Source organism: Anabrus simplex, chromosome 10, assembly GCF_040414725.1.
Source record: "Anabrus simplex isolate iqAnaSimp1 chromosome 10, ASM4041472v1, whole genome shotgun sequence".
Lineage (NCBI taxonomy): Eukaryota > Metazoa > Arthropoda > Insecta > Orthoptera > Tettigoniidae > Anabrus > Anabrus simplex.
In genome coordinates, this window is record NC_090274.1 from 104,099,819 (window position 1) to 104,116,863 (window position 17,045).

At 39.4% G+C, this 17,045-nt stretch overlaps 1 protein-coding gene across 1 annotated transcript in view; it reads right to left on the minus strand.

Annotated features, from left to right (window-relative positions):
- Positions 1 to 339: 339 nt before the first annotated feature.
- Positions 340 to 17,045, minus strand: part of LOC136882012 (zinc finger protein 84-like) — a 121,280-nt gene continuing 104,574 nt past the window's right edge. The window contains exon 6 of the mRNA XM_067154502.2: positions 340 to 459. The gene's annotated coding sequence lies outside the window, so the exon portion shown is untranslated. The remainder of the gene's footprint in view (positions 460 to 17,045) is intronic.

Below are 17,045 nucleotides of genomic sequence, written 5' to 3' on the forward strand. Positions count from 1 at the left end.
AGGATAATGTTAATTTTACTATAAATTTACATGGGAAGAGCATTCCTGGAATTCAACAAGACACGAAAGTACATAACCTAAACTCTCTAATTAGTTATACGAGTACACACCGCTGTATCTTGGGAAGGAGAAGTATCACATTCTTATTTTATTTCTGTTCATAGTATTCACATTAAGCAATCATTTACTTCAGCTTTTACTTCTAAGGAGTCAACAACTGCTGTCAATGCACTAATTACAGAAACATGTATTCCGATGTTCAGTACACCAGTTGGAGTTTTGAGAAGACCTCAGGCTTGATTAACATCATTTCGCTCCTGCGTAGCAAGGAATCGATACCTAAGACGATCGATCCCATTCAATACAAACCTTGAAGCAGTGTATGAATGCTAATAATGGATTAAAAACTCTCATGCCCAAATTTGTCCGTGATAATGCATGAATCAGTAAGAGTCCTCACTGTAACCAAAGGATATTGCACAGATTAATATAGGAATTTTTGAAGGTTATAATAACATATTTATTAAAACGGGGGCTCTCAGAGTATATATGTACTGACGAGTTTTTAATTGTTAGTGAGGTATGAGTGAGTTATCTAAAAATGTGGAAATCAAATGTATTGTTAACACAGGTTACTGTGATGTCTAAAAAGTTAATGTGTCCATTGACCTTGTCCTCCTTGGTGAACTTTATATTCTGGTTGACGTTGTTCAAAAAATTTTAAAATTTCATTGCTATTATAAAGACTATTATCGATTACTGCAAAAGTATCTTCTGCGTACCTAAGCTACACGCTGAGTGCCTTTAATTTTGACGTTATTTTATGGTGTTATAATGAATCCATGTATATATCAGCCAAGATGCCTGACAATAGATTACCCATTGCTATGCCATCCTGGTGAAAATCTTTGCTGTTGAAAGTAAAATGAATATTCTTTAATACAAAGTTCAGAATTTTAGTGAACTCATCAGTAGTATAATAGGCGGATTCGGCCGCCACCACCACCACCGGGCTCTCAGAGGCCTCCTCCACCACAGCCAGAGGCCTCTTCCAGTGCTGCCAACTTAACCTAACTAGCGGGAAATTTGAATTTGTAAACAAAGCCACGTGCATTTTTGACAGCCACGTGCTCTTTGACAGACAACAACGCATCGCTAACCTCAGTACTGCCATCTTGACGGACCTAAACCTCAGTAGTACCAACTTAACCTAACTAGCGCGAGATTTGAATTTGTAAACAAATCCACGTGTTTTTGACAGCCACGTGCTTTTTGACAGACAACAACGCATCGCTAACCTCAGTACTGCCATCTTGATGCACCTAAACCTCAGTAGTACCAACTTAACCTAACTAGCGTGAGATAAACAAATCCACGTGCTTTTTTGACAGCTGTCATCCGCCATCTGAGAGCACCGTGCTGCCCTCTTTATCGCAGTAGCTGCAAATTCATCACCTGTCATCGGCAGTGCTGCCATCTTGGCGGGCCTAAACCTTAGTGCTACCAACTTAACCTCACTAGCGTGAGATAAACAAATCCACGTGCAGCTGTCATCCGCCATCTTTAATCTATAGAGCACAGTGCTGCCCTCTTTAGCTACTTACCTTTGAAATGTGGTGGCGGATAATTTGAAAAATGCTTTTTGATAGCAGCCATCTTTAATCGACAGAGCACCGTGCTGCACTCTGGTGACAGACAATTCCACGTGACAACAGCTATCTTTAATCAGGAGAGCACAGGGCTGCACTCTATGTGGTGGCGGCAAATTTCACATGCTCTTGTTTGGAAACAAAGCCACGTGCTTTTTTTGACAGCTACCATCCGCCATCTTTAATCAAGAGAGCATCGTGCTGCACTCTCTAGTTGAAATGTGGTGGAGGCAAATTCTACATTCTCTTGTTTGGAAACAAACCTATGCGCTTTTTTGACAGCTATCATCCGCCATCTTTAATCCAGAGAGCACCGTGCTGCAGCTACCATCCGCCATCTTTAATCCAGAGAGCACCGTGCTGCACTCTCTAGTTGAAATGTGGTGGCGGCAAATTCTACATTCTCTTGTTTGGAAGCAAACCTATGCGCTTTTTTGACAGCTATCATCCGCCATCTTTAATCCAGAGAGCACCGTGCTGCAGCTACCATCCGCCATCTTTAATCCAGAGAGCACCGTGCTGCACTCTCTAGTTGAAATGTGGTGGCGGCAAATTCTACATTCTCTTGTTTGGAAGCAAACCTATGCGCTTTTTTGACAGCTATCATCCGCCATCTTTAATCCAGAGAGAACAGTGCTGCACTCTTTAGTTGAAATGTGGTGGTGGCAAATTCTACGCTCTCTACAAACTCATGTGCTTTTCTGACAGCTGTCATCCGCCATCTTTAATCCAGAGAGAACAGTGCTGCACTCTATGTGGTGGCTGCAAATTCCACGTGCTCTTGTTTGGAAACAAATTCTACGTGCTCTACAGCTGTCATCCACCATCTTTAATCAAGAGAGCACCGTGCTGCCCTCTTTGTGGTGACGGATAATTTGAAAAATTCTTTTTTGACAAGCAGCCATCTTTAATCCAGAGAGAACAGTGCTGCCCTCTTTAGCTACTTACCTTTGAGGCGGTTAATTTGAAAAATTCTATTTGACAAGCTGCCATCTTTAATGAAAAGAGCATCGTGCTGCTATCTTGCGGGTAATTTTTACGTCACAGCTGTCATCCACCATCTTACATTGCTAACCTTAGTGCTGCCCTCTTTAGCTACTTACCTTTGAAAAAATCTATTTGACAAGCTGTCACCCGCCATCTTGCATCGCAAACCTCAGTGCTGCACTCTTTAGTTGAAATGTGGTGGCGGATAATTTGAAAAATCTTTATGACAAGCAGCCATCTTTAATCCAGAGAGAACAGTGCTGCCGTCTTTAGCTACTGCCATCTTACATCTCTTACCTCGGTGCTGCACTCTTTAGTTGAAATGTGGTGGCGGTAAATTCGAACAAGTTTAATCATACATCGGGAAAGCTAGAGTAAGCACGTGCTGCAGTGATGACGTCATCATGCACGTTTAGACTTGTCCGTTTTCTTAAGAGTAAGTCGGTGTAAAGGAATGTGGTGGCGGTAAATTCGAACAAGTTTAATCATACATCGGGAGAGCTAGAGTAAGCACGTGCTGCAGTGATGACGTCATCTAGCATATTTAGACTTGTCCGTTTTCTTAAGAGTAAGTCCGTGTAAAGGAATGCAATAAGTACAACTTTTTGAATGCGATCAAATATTTATTTACAAATGTACCACAACAGTGTTCGTTTTTGCTGCTGACAAGGTTGGTGTGCTTCTTAACAACGTATGCTTCTGAAATGCCTCCTGCAACATTCAAATTAAACAAAACATTTAGAAATATATTATACTAAGTATGTCATGCTTTACAGAGAAGATCATATACTTCTTACCTTGTTGTTATTCCTTTTCGGAATCATCATCATCATCATGAGGTACTAGAGAAAGTTCATTCATACACTGTACAGTGTTCAATCCTCGGATTTGGTCCATCCCAATCATCATCACCATTTTCTCCTCGATGCTTGTAATGTCGTTCACAAGTTCTGCATAAAGCTACTTCGATCGACATCTTACTGTGTAGAGGAAGGATGTCCCAAAAATTATGTACGTAAGAGGCAGCGTACGTATATAAAAATCCTGGTGGTAAGTATTGAATAAGATGTTTCGGCATCGACGATCTATGTTTATATAACATCTCAATAGCCTCACTCACTCGTGTAAGATAAATAAGATGTTGCGTATGAGCATGCAAACAGCATGCACATTTACAGTTTTGTTCCATAGCGTACGATGTCGAAGCACACACTATGAAAATGATAAAGATCTATTCTTATTTATAGTCTCGTAACAATATTCGTTAGCGGATGGTAAGTAACATCACTCATATGAATAATAAGACAATAGGCTGCTGTGTTAGCAGGAATGTTTTCAGACGTTTCAAATTCTAAACGAATATCAACCGGAGATTCTTTTATAGATTCTTCATGATAAGACCAGTCTATAACTACTATCGGTGCTTTATTTTTAAATTATTGAGGTGTAAATAGCGGACGATTTTCTTTCTGGTAATACGATGATTGAAATTTACAATACATGTCATAGAGCATCCCAAACTTATTTTTCTCAAAGTTAATGTCTATGTTTCCGTAGGGATACGTAATTCCGTTGAGATATAGTCTAACGTGTCTTAATTTACAGTGATCAAACAGTGAGCTATCTTTTTCGTGATTGAATTTACGATTAGTTTGAAATCCAAAAATAATGTACAAGGGCTTCTCAGTAAAACGTGATGTTTTAACAGCCCAGCTATGCTTGTTTGTAGGTGGTAACACAGGATATTCATGCAGCTCCCAACTTCTAAAACGTATAGGTAATGGTGTATCATTTTCTACAATCTTGAGCAATCGAAGTTTTTCACGATCAGATAAGGTTACATGTGGAATCCGCCACAGTATACGATGCAGTGTTATTTTCGATTCTACTGGTGTTTGTACTGCTTTAAGAGAATTGTAATCACTTCGATCACGGATTAGAATAAGCTCTTGTTTTGCGTTGATTATAATACGTGTAAAGTCTTCTGCGAATCCAAAAATATGTTTCAGTGATAACATACCCGTAAAAGTTCCATCCTCATTAATCATCCAGTTGTTAGTAGCTTTTGGACACCATCCAGCCATCCGCAAAAGATTACTTTCTTCATCACAGAAAGAAGGGTAGAGTTTCATTGCACTTGTAATACCAACATTCTTTGTTCGATCTATTTCAACATTATTTACTTCATATCGCGCTTCAGAAAAGAGAAAAGCTAGAGCATGGTTGTTTAGTTGTGAAGTGCTTGGTCCACTTCCATCAGACTTTTCTAGTCGTCCTTCAATATAGAGGTAGCTTTCGTGTGGTAAGGTGTATACATCTTGCTGATTAATAATAAAATGAATTTCATCATTGTTATTTAATCCAAACGTAAAAGGTTGATAGGAATGAAGCTCACTTCGTACTACACCTTCACGACTTTCTACTGTATTCGTAATGTCTAGCATTTCTTCCATTCTGTTGTAGTAGTGTATATCCTAAATCTTGGAGTATCTGCTTATGGGTATCTGTTAACTCGATGAGCCTCTGCACATATGTAGTATGTCTTCGGAATGTACACCGTGTTTTATAGATGGTTTGCATACTGGTTTAAGATGTAGTTTGTAAGCTACGTACGCGTGCTGATCTAAATGAATAAGCTGATTATGTTTATTTACAAGTCTAAGAGTAATGTTGCTAATGTGTTTTACATACACAGGATGATAAAGAACAACTGCTGGTTTCTCACAAATAGTATATCCACGTTCCTCTGTAACAATAAAGTCGTGCAGGACGTGCGAAGGTTGTAGATTACTATTCAAGTCTGTAATAATATTACAAGTAATGTTCACATTATAATCATCGAAGAGTTTTATAGGTTGATCAGACTCGTAACGTACGTACGGTAGGAGCTCCCTCGATGAAAATCCAAGCAGTGGTCCAATCGAATCAAGTTGTGATTTGAAGTCAATCTTAAATGATGATTCAATAACACATTTATGTGTAATGTTGCTTATAGTGATTGAGAACTTGTAATTATGATTACTAAAACTATCTTCCCCAAACTGATCAATTAACGTACTTTCAATATAGTCGTGAATATCGTCTACTGTATAACTACCTGAGGGTAGTGTTAGCACATACTCATCGTAATAGAACTTGTTTAAACCATCACGCACATTATAGATTTTATTGTAGCTTTCAAACGATACTAGTCCAAGACTATGCGGCTGATAACCAAGTTCGATTGGTGGATTAAAACAGACGGTTGTTTCAGGTCCTTCTCCACGTACAGCAAACGTTCTTTCACTGTCCGTCATCACGTAGACACTAATGCACTTTCTCTACTGTCTGGGTTTGATATAAGAACATAAGACATAATCGTCCGCACATGCGTGTATTAAAGTTTTGCACACGGTTTTTATTGTAAACAATGTCTGCACTGCTTCCGAAATAACGTATGAGCTCAAAAGGAGGAGGTAAGTCTCCATAGCTATCAAAATACCATACTTTAGATTTACGTTTTACATAAGCAACGTAATGAGTTCCAGGTCCACGACTGTCGTCCAAGTTAATTACGGCACTTTCACGTTCACGTGGGCACGCTGGTAGTTGATCGCGCATATACACTCCTCGAAAATAATGAATTCCTAGTTGTTTAGCAAACGTAAAAACTTCATCATGCGTTAGAGCTCGATATGGCAGTGCATTCAGTAGACGTTTTTTAGAGAAATGTAGATACCAAGCCCTTTATTGTATGGCGCTAGCTTCATGTTCATACCTTTGCCTCGTAACGCAATTGCCTCCATCGTCTTGTTATGACGTTCACTCTCCTTCAACTGTTGTTTCGCTTCTTCTACAGCTTTGACAGTTCTCGCTACAGCACTAGCACCACCTAGCAATGACCCTAAAGCTGCTAAGCCAGCAAACAGCGCGGGAAGAAATCCTCCTCGTTTTGGTACAGGAATAATTCGTGCACGTTTACTAAATATTGCTCTGCACTTTGGAGAAATTCTCACTCTTGCTGCGCGTAACGCCTTAGTAATAGCTACACGAGGATTGTATTCCCCTCGAATAGCTTTTTGCGCATACTTTATAACATCTTTCCATCCAACAGTTTTTACTTTCTTCTTCTTCTTCATGTCGTTTGGATATCGTTGTTTCACCATGCTGGACACGACTTTACTAGTCAAGAGCAAATCATAAACTAACCGTTACCTCTTGTTTCGTTTAATATATATATTACTATTACGTACTGTATGATTCAGTTATCATGAAGATTATAAAGCAGCAAGACACGCTACCTGTTACCGACATTGTACCACATCTCTTACCTAGTTCTAGTACAACTACAGGAAAACGTCATGGAACGTTGTTTCCTTTTACTGTTCGATGTATTATATCAGGCCCGTCGGGATGCGGGAAAACAAATCTTTTACTCACACTTATTACTTCTGTAAATGGTGTACGCTTCGAGAATATATACGTTTTCGCAAAGTCACTCTATCAGCCGCTATATACTATTCTACAAACTGTAATGCACGATCTAGTTATAGATGGAATCAGATATTTTAAATTTAATTCGCATGAGCAAGTACCATCACCAGACGATGTGCTTCCTAATTCTCTAATGATCTTTGATGATGTCGCAACAGAACAGCAAAACGTTATTCGTGCATTCTTTAGTATGGGTCGGCATAAATATGTTGATTGCATCTATTTGTGCCAAACCTATTCTTGTGTGCCTAAGCAGTTGATACGCGACAACGCAAATGTTATTGTGCTTTTTCGGCAAGATGAGCGCAACATGCGACATGTGTATAACGATCATGTTAACACTGATATGACATTCGATGACTTTAAACGTATGTGTGCTAAATGTTGGTCATTACACCGTTACAGCTTTTTAGTTATTGATAAAGAAAGTGATGTACAGCATGGACGATATCGCATGGGTTTCGATCATTTTATATGCAATAACACAGAATTACAGTAACTACTTGATTAAAAACCATCATCATGTTAACATCTAGCAAGGAGATCACAAAACATATCATCCAAGCTCGAAACAATATTCGACGGAAATTTAAGGAGCTTAAACGTATTCAAGCAGACACGGATTTATTTTTAAAAACACAACTAAGTACACCACTCAAAGAAATTTTCAATTCTACTTCATTACCGCAGTCTACTTCAAGTTTTGCTTCTATGCAAACATCATATCATAAAGAGAAGCATGAAGAAGAAAAAGAAAAGCATGAACAAGATAAGGAAGAGAAGAAGCAGGATGTAGATCAAGAAGAGGAAGAGGAAGCTAAGGAAGAAGAAAAAGAAGAACTTAATGATACATCACCATCTAAGCGTGTTGAGTTTTTAACTACAGATGTTATTGCTGAAACACCTACTACATCGACGCAAAATCTACCATCTTTGTCTGAGGTTATGATTACACCAGAGTATCGCAATCCGTTTAGAACTTTTATTCAAGATACCTATGGATCTCTCTTTGCACCTTATATAGAAAAACTTTTTACAGGACAAACTGACACTACCTACGGTATTCGCTACGAAGATGACTGTTTCCGGATAGGAAATTCAAATGTTAAAATTAATAACAACAAACTCATTGTAAAAGGTGTTACCTATAAACCTACGAAAGGACTCTTAGAACTTCTTTTTTCACGAATACCTGACAAGGATATAATTTTACAAGATGATCTTAAAAAATATAAAGCAATACTTTTTGCTACTGATGCAACACGACGTAATTACAAGAGAACAGAAGCTGTAAATGCGAATAAGAGTTACAAGTATCGTGAGTTTATTTCTAAGCTGTTTCCGACTGCACGTAGTCTTGAAGTTAACTACAAGCCTTTGTTGCCGTATGTGGATGTAAGATACTGGAATGACCCAAACTTACTCGTTGAACGATTACAACTTTTAAGAGCATCGCAAGAGGCTGGTCACGCTGGTCACGGATCAGAAATTCTAGAAATAGAAAGAGAACTACGTTATGCTGGTATTATTTTGTAATGGCTCGTCAAGAGAAGATCTCACCTGTAAAGGTAAACATCGCACATGAGTTACATAAACCAGCACGTCGCACCTACTGTCGCAGACGCGTTATTACACGAGGAAAAGATGATCTCTGGCAAGCAGACTTAGTAGAAATGATTCCATATGCCTCTAGTAATAAGGGGTATAAGTATCTACTTACTGTTATCGATGTGTACTCGAAGTTTGCTTTTGCACAACCCGTGCGTTCTAAAACAGCAGCTCAAGTTAAAGAAGCATTTAAACATATTGTTGAAGAATCGAAACGCTCCCCAAGGCTTCTTCAAACTGATCAAGGTAAAGAGTTTTACAACTAGGATTTTTCTTCTTACCTCAAGTTACTTGGCATTCAACACTACTCTGCGTTCAGCAATCTCAAGGCAAGTGTTGTAGAACGCTTTAATCGTACACTCAAAACAATGATGTGGCGAGAATTTACAGCGCAAGGTTCATATCGTTGGACTGATGTGCTACCTAGACTTTTATCTACCTACAACGATACACCTCATCGCACTATCGGAACAAAGCTACGTCTTGTTACGAAAAATACACCTCGTATAAATGCTATTCATCTTGTAATTAAAACAGCTGATCCACGTCGCCATCGCTTTAAAGAAGGTGATTTTGTTCGCATCAGCAAACACAAGTCTATCTTTGCAAAAGGATACACACCTAACTGGAGCACTGAAATTTTTCAAATCAGAAGTGTTAAGCTTACTAATCCAGTTACGTATTTACTTCGCGATCTCAGAGGACAGCCTATTGAAGGAGGATTCTACATCGAAGAACTGCAGAAAACAAAATATCCTGATCACTATTTAGTTGAACGTGTTATTCGACGTCGTGGCAATAAACTGTATGTTAAATGGCTTGGTTTTAATAACAGCTTTCATTCATGGATTAATAAAGAGGATGTACTTTAAATCGTATGTGTGTTTTCTTTTAATCCTCTACGTTTACTTCCTTCTAAGTCACTAGGACATGCTGTAGGATTAAACAACACCTGTAATATGTTTTGACAATTGATATTTATTTTAGAATATATATATATACATTTTTATCCTTTGTTTATTTTACGGTCTTTGTCACTCAGTTTTCGTTTTATTACGCCAACAACAAGTGCTGCTATATTCTTCTGAGCAGCTAAAGCACTAGATAATAACATACACACACACACGGCATAACTTTACGAAGCAGATTTTAACAGCTACACGACATACTCTATGCAGGCAGCATGTAACTACGTGTCAGGCGAACGTGTTCTAGGGGCGCAGGGGAGATGAAGCACGAAGAAAAGAAGATCAATCACTCTATTGATGAGTCCACGCCCAACATGCTTCCTCATCTTTCTCCCAGCACGTTTCTTCACCTTTTCCTTGTTTACTCTCTCCACAGCCATGATAAGTGTTTATAAGCGAAGACAACTCGTTAGTTTTAGGTCCGTGATACAGTTTAATTAGTTGACATGTACGGCACTGTCTCACAGAAGGTCTTCTACCTAAACTCACGTGTTCATGATGTAAACTACACGTTTGAAGCTCTGACAAAACAGGATCTTGAGTCCACTCACGAGGCACCTTATCCCAAATCTTATTTACAGCATTCGCAGCTACATTAACCAAAAATGCCTTTGGTAATGCATTTAACTCTTCTTCAGTAAAAGTGTTTAGTTTCTTTTTGCATGCATAAAACTTTACGACCGCCTTTTCAACTGCGTTACACTTAGTATCTGTTAGAAATGACATGATGTCTTTACTCTACAAATGTTTCTTTTACACTAAGGGTATTTCGACACTGCAGTTTACATATGTTGTTCACTTCCCGGCATGCACTGCAACACAACCAATCAAAGAGCATGCATACATGTTGTAAAGACTGTTTACTTGTTTCTCTACTATGCTCTTTCGGAAGAGTTTTAAATGATGGACACCCCAATTCATGCATGTCGATAATATCACACGATGATGGTAGAAAATCACGCAACCATTCTTTCTTTTCACAACCCTTTAAAAGAACAAGATCTGCTCTTGACAAATGTGCATTCATCATTAAAGGTAGAAAACGATAAGGTATTCCTTTTTCTTCCCACTTCAAACCTAAATTGTTTTCAATCCACTGAGTCTGCTTTTTATCTTCATCTGTTTGCAAACAGTAAGGGAACGGTGGACTAAATACTAAACTAACAAGTTTTGGTGCCCACAACACACTGCAATCTAACACAGCCACCTCTTTAAACACAAACTTGTTTCCGTTTACTTTAAAGCCTTGCATATCAACTATTAATGTTTTCGTCATGTTTGCACTCCACTCTCTATCACTGTTTCTCGAAGACTTAACCTTTTAGTCAACGAACGGGTTTAAACATGCACAATAACGTCATCACTGCAGCACATGCAAACTCTTGTTTTTATGATGCATACTTATTGCATTCTTTTACACCGACTTACTCTTAAGAAAACGGACAAGTCTAAATATGCATGCCGACGTCATCATTGCAGCACGAGCTTACTCTAGCTCCCCCGATGTATGATTCAACTTGTTCGAATTTACCGCCACCACATTCCTTTACACCGACTTACTCTTAAGAAAACGGACAAGTCTAAACATGCATGATGACGTCATCACTGCACCACGTGCTTACTCTAGCTTTCCCGATGCGTGATTAAACTTGTTCGAATTTACCGCCACCACATTTCAACTAAAGAGTGCAGCACCGAGGTAAGCGATGTAAGATGGCAGTAGCTAAAGATGGCAGCACTGTTCTCTCTAGATTAAAGAGGGCTGCTTGTCATAAAGATTTTTTCAAATTATCCGCCACCACATTTCAACTAAAGAGTGCAGCACTGAGGTTTGCGATGCAAGATGGCGGGTGACAGCTTGTCAAATAGATTTTTTTCAAAGGTAAGTAGCTAAAGAGGGCAGCACTAAGGTTAGCAATGCAAGATGGTGGATGACAGCTGTGACGTAAAAATTACCCGCAAGATAGCAGCACGATGCTCTTTTCATTAAAGATGGCAGCTTGTCAAATAGAATTTTTCAAATTAACCGCCTCAAAGGTAAGTAGCTAAAGAGGGCAGCACTGTTCTCTCTGGATTAAAGATGGCTGCTTGTCAAAAAAGAATTTTTCAAATTATCCGCCACCACAAAGAGGGCAGCACGGTGCTCCCTTGATTAAATATAGTGGATGACAGCTGAAGAACACGTAGAATTTGTTTCCAAACAAGAGCACGTGGAATATGCCGCCACCACATAGAGTGCAGCACTGTTCTCTCTGGATTAAAGATGGCGGATGACAGCTGTCAGAAAAGCACATGAGTTTGTAGAGCGCGTAGAATTTGCCACCACCACATTTCAACTAAAGAGTGCAGCACTGTTCTCTCTGGATTAAAGATGGCGGATGATAGCTGTCAAAAAAGCGCATAGGTTTGTTTCCAAACAAGAGAATGTAGAATTTGCCGCCACCACATTTCAACTAGAGAGTGCAGCACGGTGCTCTCTGGCTTAAAGATGGCGGATGATAGCTGTCAAAAAAAGCGCATAGGTTTGTTTCCAAACAAGAGAATGTAGAATTTGCCGCCACCACATTTCAACTAGAGAGTGCAGCACGATGCTCTCTTGATTAAAGATGGCGGATGGTAGCTGTCAAAAAAAGCACGTGGCTTTGTTTCCAAACAGGAGCATGTGAAATTTGCCGCCACCACATAGTGTGCTGCCCTGTGCTCTCTTGATTAAAGATGGCTTTTGTCACGTGGAATTGTCTGTCACCAGAGTGCAGCACGATGCTCTGTCGATTAAAGATGGCTGCTATCAAAAAGCATTTTTCAAATTATCCGCCACCACATTTCAAAGGTAAGTAGCTAAAGAGGGCAGCACTGTGCTCTATAGATTAAAGATGGCGGATGACAGCTGCACGTGGATTTGTTTATCTCACGCTAGTGAGGTTAAGTTGGTAGCACTAAGGTTTAGGCCCGCCAAGATGGCAGCACTGCCGATGACAGGTGACGAATTTGCAGCTACTGCGATAAAGAGGGCAGCACGGTGGTCTCAGATGGCGGATGACAGCTGTCAAAAAAGCACGTGGATTTGTTTATCTCACGCTAGTTAGGTTAAGTTAGTACTACTGAGGTTTAGGCGCGTCAAGATGGCAGTACTGAGGTTAGCGATGCGTTGTCGTCTGTCAAAAAGCACGTGGCTGTCAAAAAACACGTGGATTTGTTTACAAATTCAAACCTCGCGCTAGTTAGGTTAAGTTGGTACTACTGAGGTTTAGGCCCGTCAAGATGGCAGTACTGAAGTTAGCGATGCGTTGTTGTCTGTCATAAAGCACGTGGCTGTCAAATAAATGCACGTGGCTTTGTTTACAAATTCAAATTTCCCGCTAGTTAGGTTAAGTTGGCAGCACTGGAAGAGGCCTCTGGCTGTGGTGGAGGAGGCCTCTGGGAGCCCAGTGGTGGTGGTGGCGGCCGAATCCGCCTATTATACTACTCTCATCTATTTCAAACATGCTAAGATTAAATGTTTGGAAAGGTTGTCCTTGATATGTTTACAGTTCCTTTTGTCAGCAGATTAGAATACATGTTTGTAATGTCAAAGGTGAACATATTGTAGTTGGGTAGTAAGGTAAATTTATTTAAGATATCACTAAAGTCAATTGAGATTTTTAATGGGGATATGTTATTAAATATATAATGTCTTTTGAGAAAATAGTGAAGGTACTTGGAAGTCTTAAATTTCAGGTTATTTCTGCAGTTGATGATGGGACGCATGGGTGTGTCTTTCTTGTTTAAGTTAGGTAAGACTCTGGCCGTGGGGTAATAAGGTTCATGTGGGTGAGTTTTTGCTGCTCTTGCTCATTGAATAAGAAAGTTGAATTCTTGATTAGCGTTTTAAAATTTTGTTGAATTCTGGTTGTGTGTTCCTTCTTGACTCTTGAAAATGTTGCATCTGCAAAAAAGCTTTCCGTTTTTGTCACATATTCGTTGCTGTCTAATAAAACTGTGGTCCCTCCTTTGTCCGCTTTAGTTACTATGATATTATTGTCATTAAATTTGCATTTTAATTCTTGAATTAGATTTGTGTGGTTGGAATCAGAAGTTTTATTTAATTCCTCGGTGACTGTCAGAAATTCCTTTATTTCTTTTTTTTCTAGTTGCTTTACATCGCACCGACACAGATAGGTCAATGTCAATTTCTTTTTTGGAGAAGTTTGTGTTTGTCACATTAACTATGGCTGGTGAGTTGTTAAAAGGTGGGATGCGTTTTATTTTTTCTACGTTCTCTTTGGGTAACTGCAACTGAGATTCTTTTAAGTAAGCAAGTTTATAATCTAAAGTCATTTGTTTCCTGCTTAAGGTAATAATTAATTGTAATCTACATTCAGCTGAAATGAACTCCATTCTATTAGGGTTATGTGTTGTGTGTTGAGATACTGCTAAGTGTATCTTGTATAACTGTAAATTTAATTGCTACTTCTTTCCATAGATTGTTTTGATTTCGTACTTGCACAAGATTTCATTCCTTCAATTTTGGGTTTTAGTTAAATTGGAAGCAGGTAAGCCTTTCTTCGGAACATGCCTCAAAAATCTAGGTACCAATTTTAGTTGTAGACTATCTCTTAAATAAGCTATGTCTTTAGTTATTATACAGATCTTTATCGTTAGGTTGAGGTACTTGTTTTACTTATAGGGAACCTGGTTGGCTCTGACATTACATGTTACAACTCTCATGACTGGTCAGTACTGAAATGTACATTAATTCACAAATGTTACAAAAGTTTATAGATATCCACCTATTGAATACACATTGGGTTCTTAAAATTAGGATTTACATATTCTCATACCAATTTAATGGGAAATTTTTCGCACATTGCATGGGCATCATCACCTGTGACCTCATGCCTAAAGGGTAAAAATCAGGATCCTGTTTACTCTAGTGAAAGTGTTACACAGAGTAGCATGTGTGTTATAAAAATGAGGAAATTTGTTGTAAGTTCAAAAAGACAACTTACACAATCAAAACACATCTAAAAAATATGCATGAGAGTAATAATGGTTAAGGTTGGTACAGTCTTATATTGAAATCTTTAAAACATTTTTTAAAATAGAAAATCTGTCTATATTTACATGAAGGAAAAGAATGAGTATGGCTAAAATTATGGCCTCAAGTTACAAGTTTAGTGTATGAATGGGATGTGGTTTAAGGCAACTCAATTTGAAGTCACAGAAAGGTTACTCTGAACTTTAAGTAGTTTAATCATTGAAAGATGACACTTAATATTCTTGTAGGAAGCTTGTATTGTTATCACACAGTGTACAGCTGTGTGAGCAATGGAGTTGTTATTGTTATTAAATACACCTGGTGGGTGGGCCCTTGCAGTTTGTGATGTGAAGTGTTGATGGATGGCCATAACTGAGAGACATATTATGAAAGAGGAGCATCAGAGTACACGTGGTGAATGGGACCTTGCATGCTGAGTTGTGAAGCACTGATGGATGACCATAACTGAGAGACATATTATCAAAGAGGAGAATTAGAGTACACATGGTGGATGGGACACTGCAGGCTGTGATGTGAATTATTGATGGATGACCATGACTGAGAGATATATTGTCAAAGAAGAGCATGAAAGTACACATGTGGATAAGACTTTGCAGGCTGTGATAATAATAATAATAATAATAATCATATGGCCTCAGCTACCGTGTGCAGACATTTCAATTTGATGCCATCTGGCTGTCTGCTTGTCAATTTCGACGTTCCGTTTTACTCTAGGCCCCCACTAGATGGCAGACCGAGTAAACCGAAACTCTCTTGGGCGTCTATGGCTGAGATTTAATGAATTTTGTCGGGTAAACACCAAATGTGTCACCAGATATCTTTTACATGCCGACATCGTACGACATGGAGTGTCGAATGGACTTTTTTCCGCCCTTCAAAAATCCGACTACCTCTGCCGGGTTTGAATCCGCTATCTTGGGATCCGGAGGCCGACACTCTACCGCTGATCCACAGAGGCAGCTGCAGGCTGTGATGTGAAGTATTGATGGATGGCCATAACTGAGAGACATATTATCAAAGAGGAGAATTAGAGTTCACATGGTGGATGGGACATTGCAGGCTGTGATGTGATATATGGATGGATGGCAATGACTGGGAGAGATATTATCAAAGAGGAGAATTAGAGAGCACATGTTGGATGGGACATTGCAGAGTGTGATGTGAAGTATTGATTGATGGCCACAGCTAGGAGACATGTTATCAAAGAGGAGCATTAAGGTGCACATGTTGGATGGGACCTTGCAGGGTATGATGTGAAGTGCTCATGGATGGCCATGGCTCGCACATGTATTAACAAATAGGAGCATTAGAATACACAAGGTTGATGGGACCTTGCACACTGTGTTGTGAAGCATTGATGGATGGCCATAACTAAGAGACATATTATCAAAGGGGATCATTAATGGACACGTGGTGGATGTGATTGCAGGCTGTGATGTGAAGTATTGATGGATGGCCATGACTGGCAGTTATATTATCAAAGAAGAGCATTAGAGTACACATGTGGTTCGGACATTGCCGGCTGTGATGTGAGGTATTGATGGATGGCCATGACTGAGGGACATATTATCAAAGAGGAGCATTAGTGTACACATGGTGGATGGGACCATGCAGGCTGTGATGAGAAGTAATGATGTATGGCCATGACTGGGAGACATATTACCGACGAGGAGCATTAGGGTGCACATGGTGGATATTTACATTGCAGGTTGTGATGTGAAGTACTGATCAATGGCCATGGCTGGGAGACATGTTATAAAAGAGGAGTATTTGAGTACACATTGTGGATGAGACCTTGCAGGCTGTGATTTGTACGGTGCGTCCACAGTCTCCTTATTTTTGACGAAGAAGTGAAAAAAGGTTCACAACTGTGTGTTGCCGTGTCTTTACTAGCTGATGTGATAGCCTCCTCTTGTACTATCAGTCAAATTGGGATGCTCGTGCTTGAATTTGGCTAAAGCTTGAATGTTAAAATCGTGAGGGATGTGTGGTGAAGAATCTGTAATGAGAGGAGGGTAGAAAGATTTTTAAGATTAGAGGAAAAAAGGGATAAATTTGTCAAAAAACACTGTGTATTAATTTACTTACTCCCTCGACATTTCAGGTGTGAACTAGCTGCGTGCGCAGCATTAGAAAGAATGACAACTGCACTTCTTGTAATGTACATGTTGTGTAATTGAGGGAACAGGGTGTGGCGGAGGAGAGGAGATGGGCGGAGCATTGGTCTTACGCACTGTTGGTTGTAGGCTGAACATTTACAGCGATAACAGCACAAACTTTTTGGAGCAGCTAAAGAAATCAAGGACTTTCTGCAAAACAACC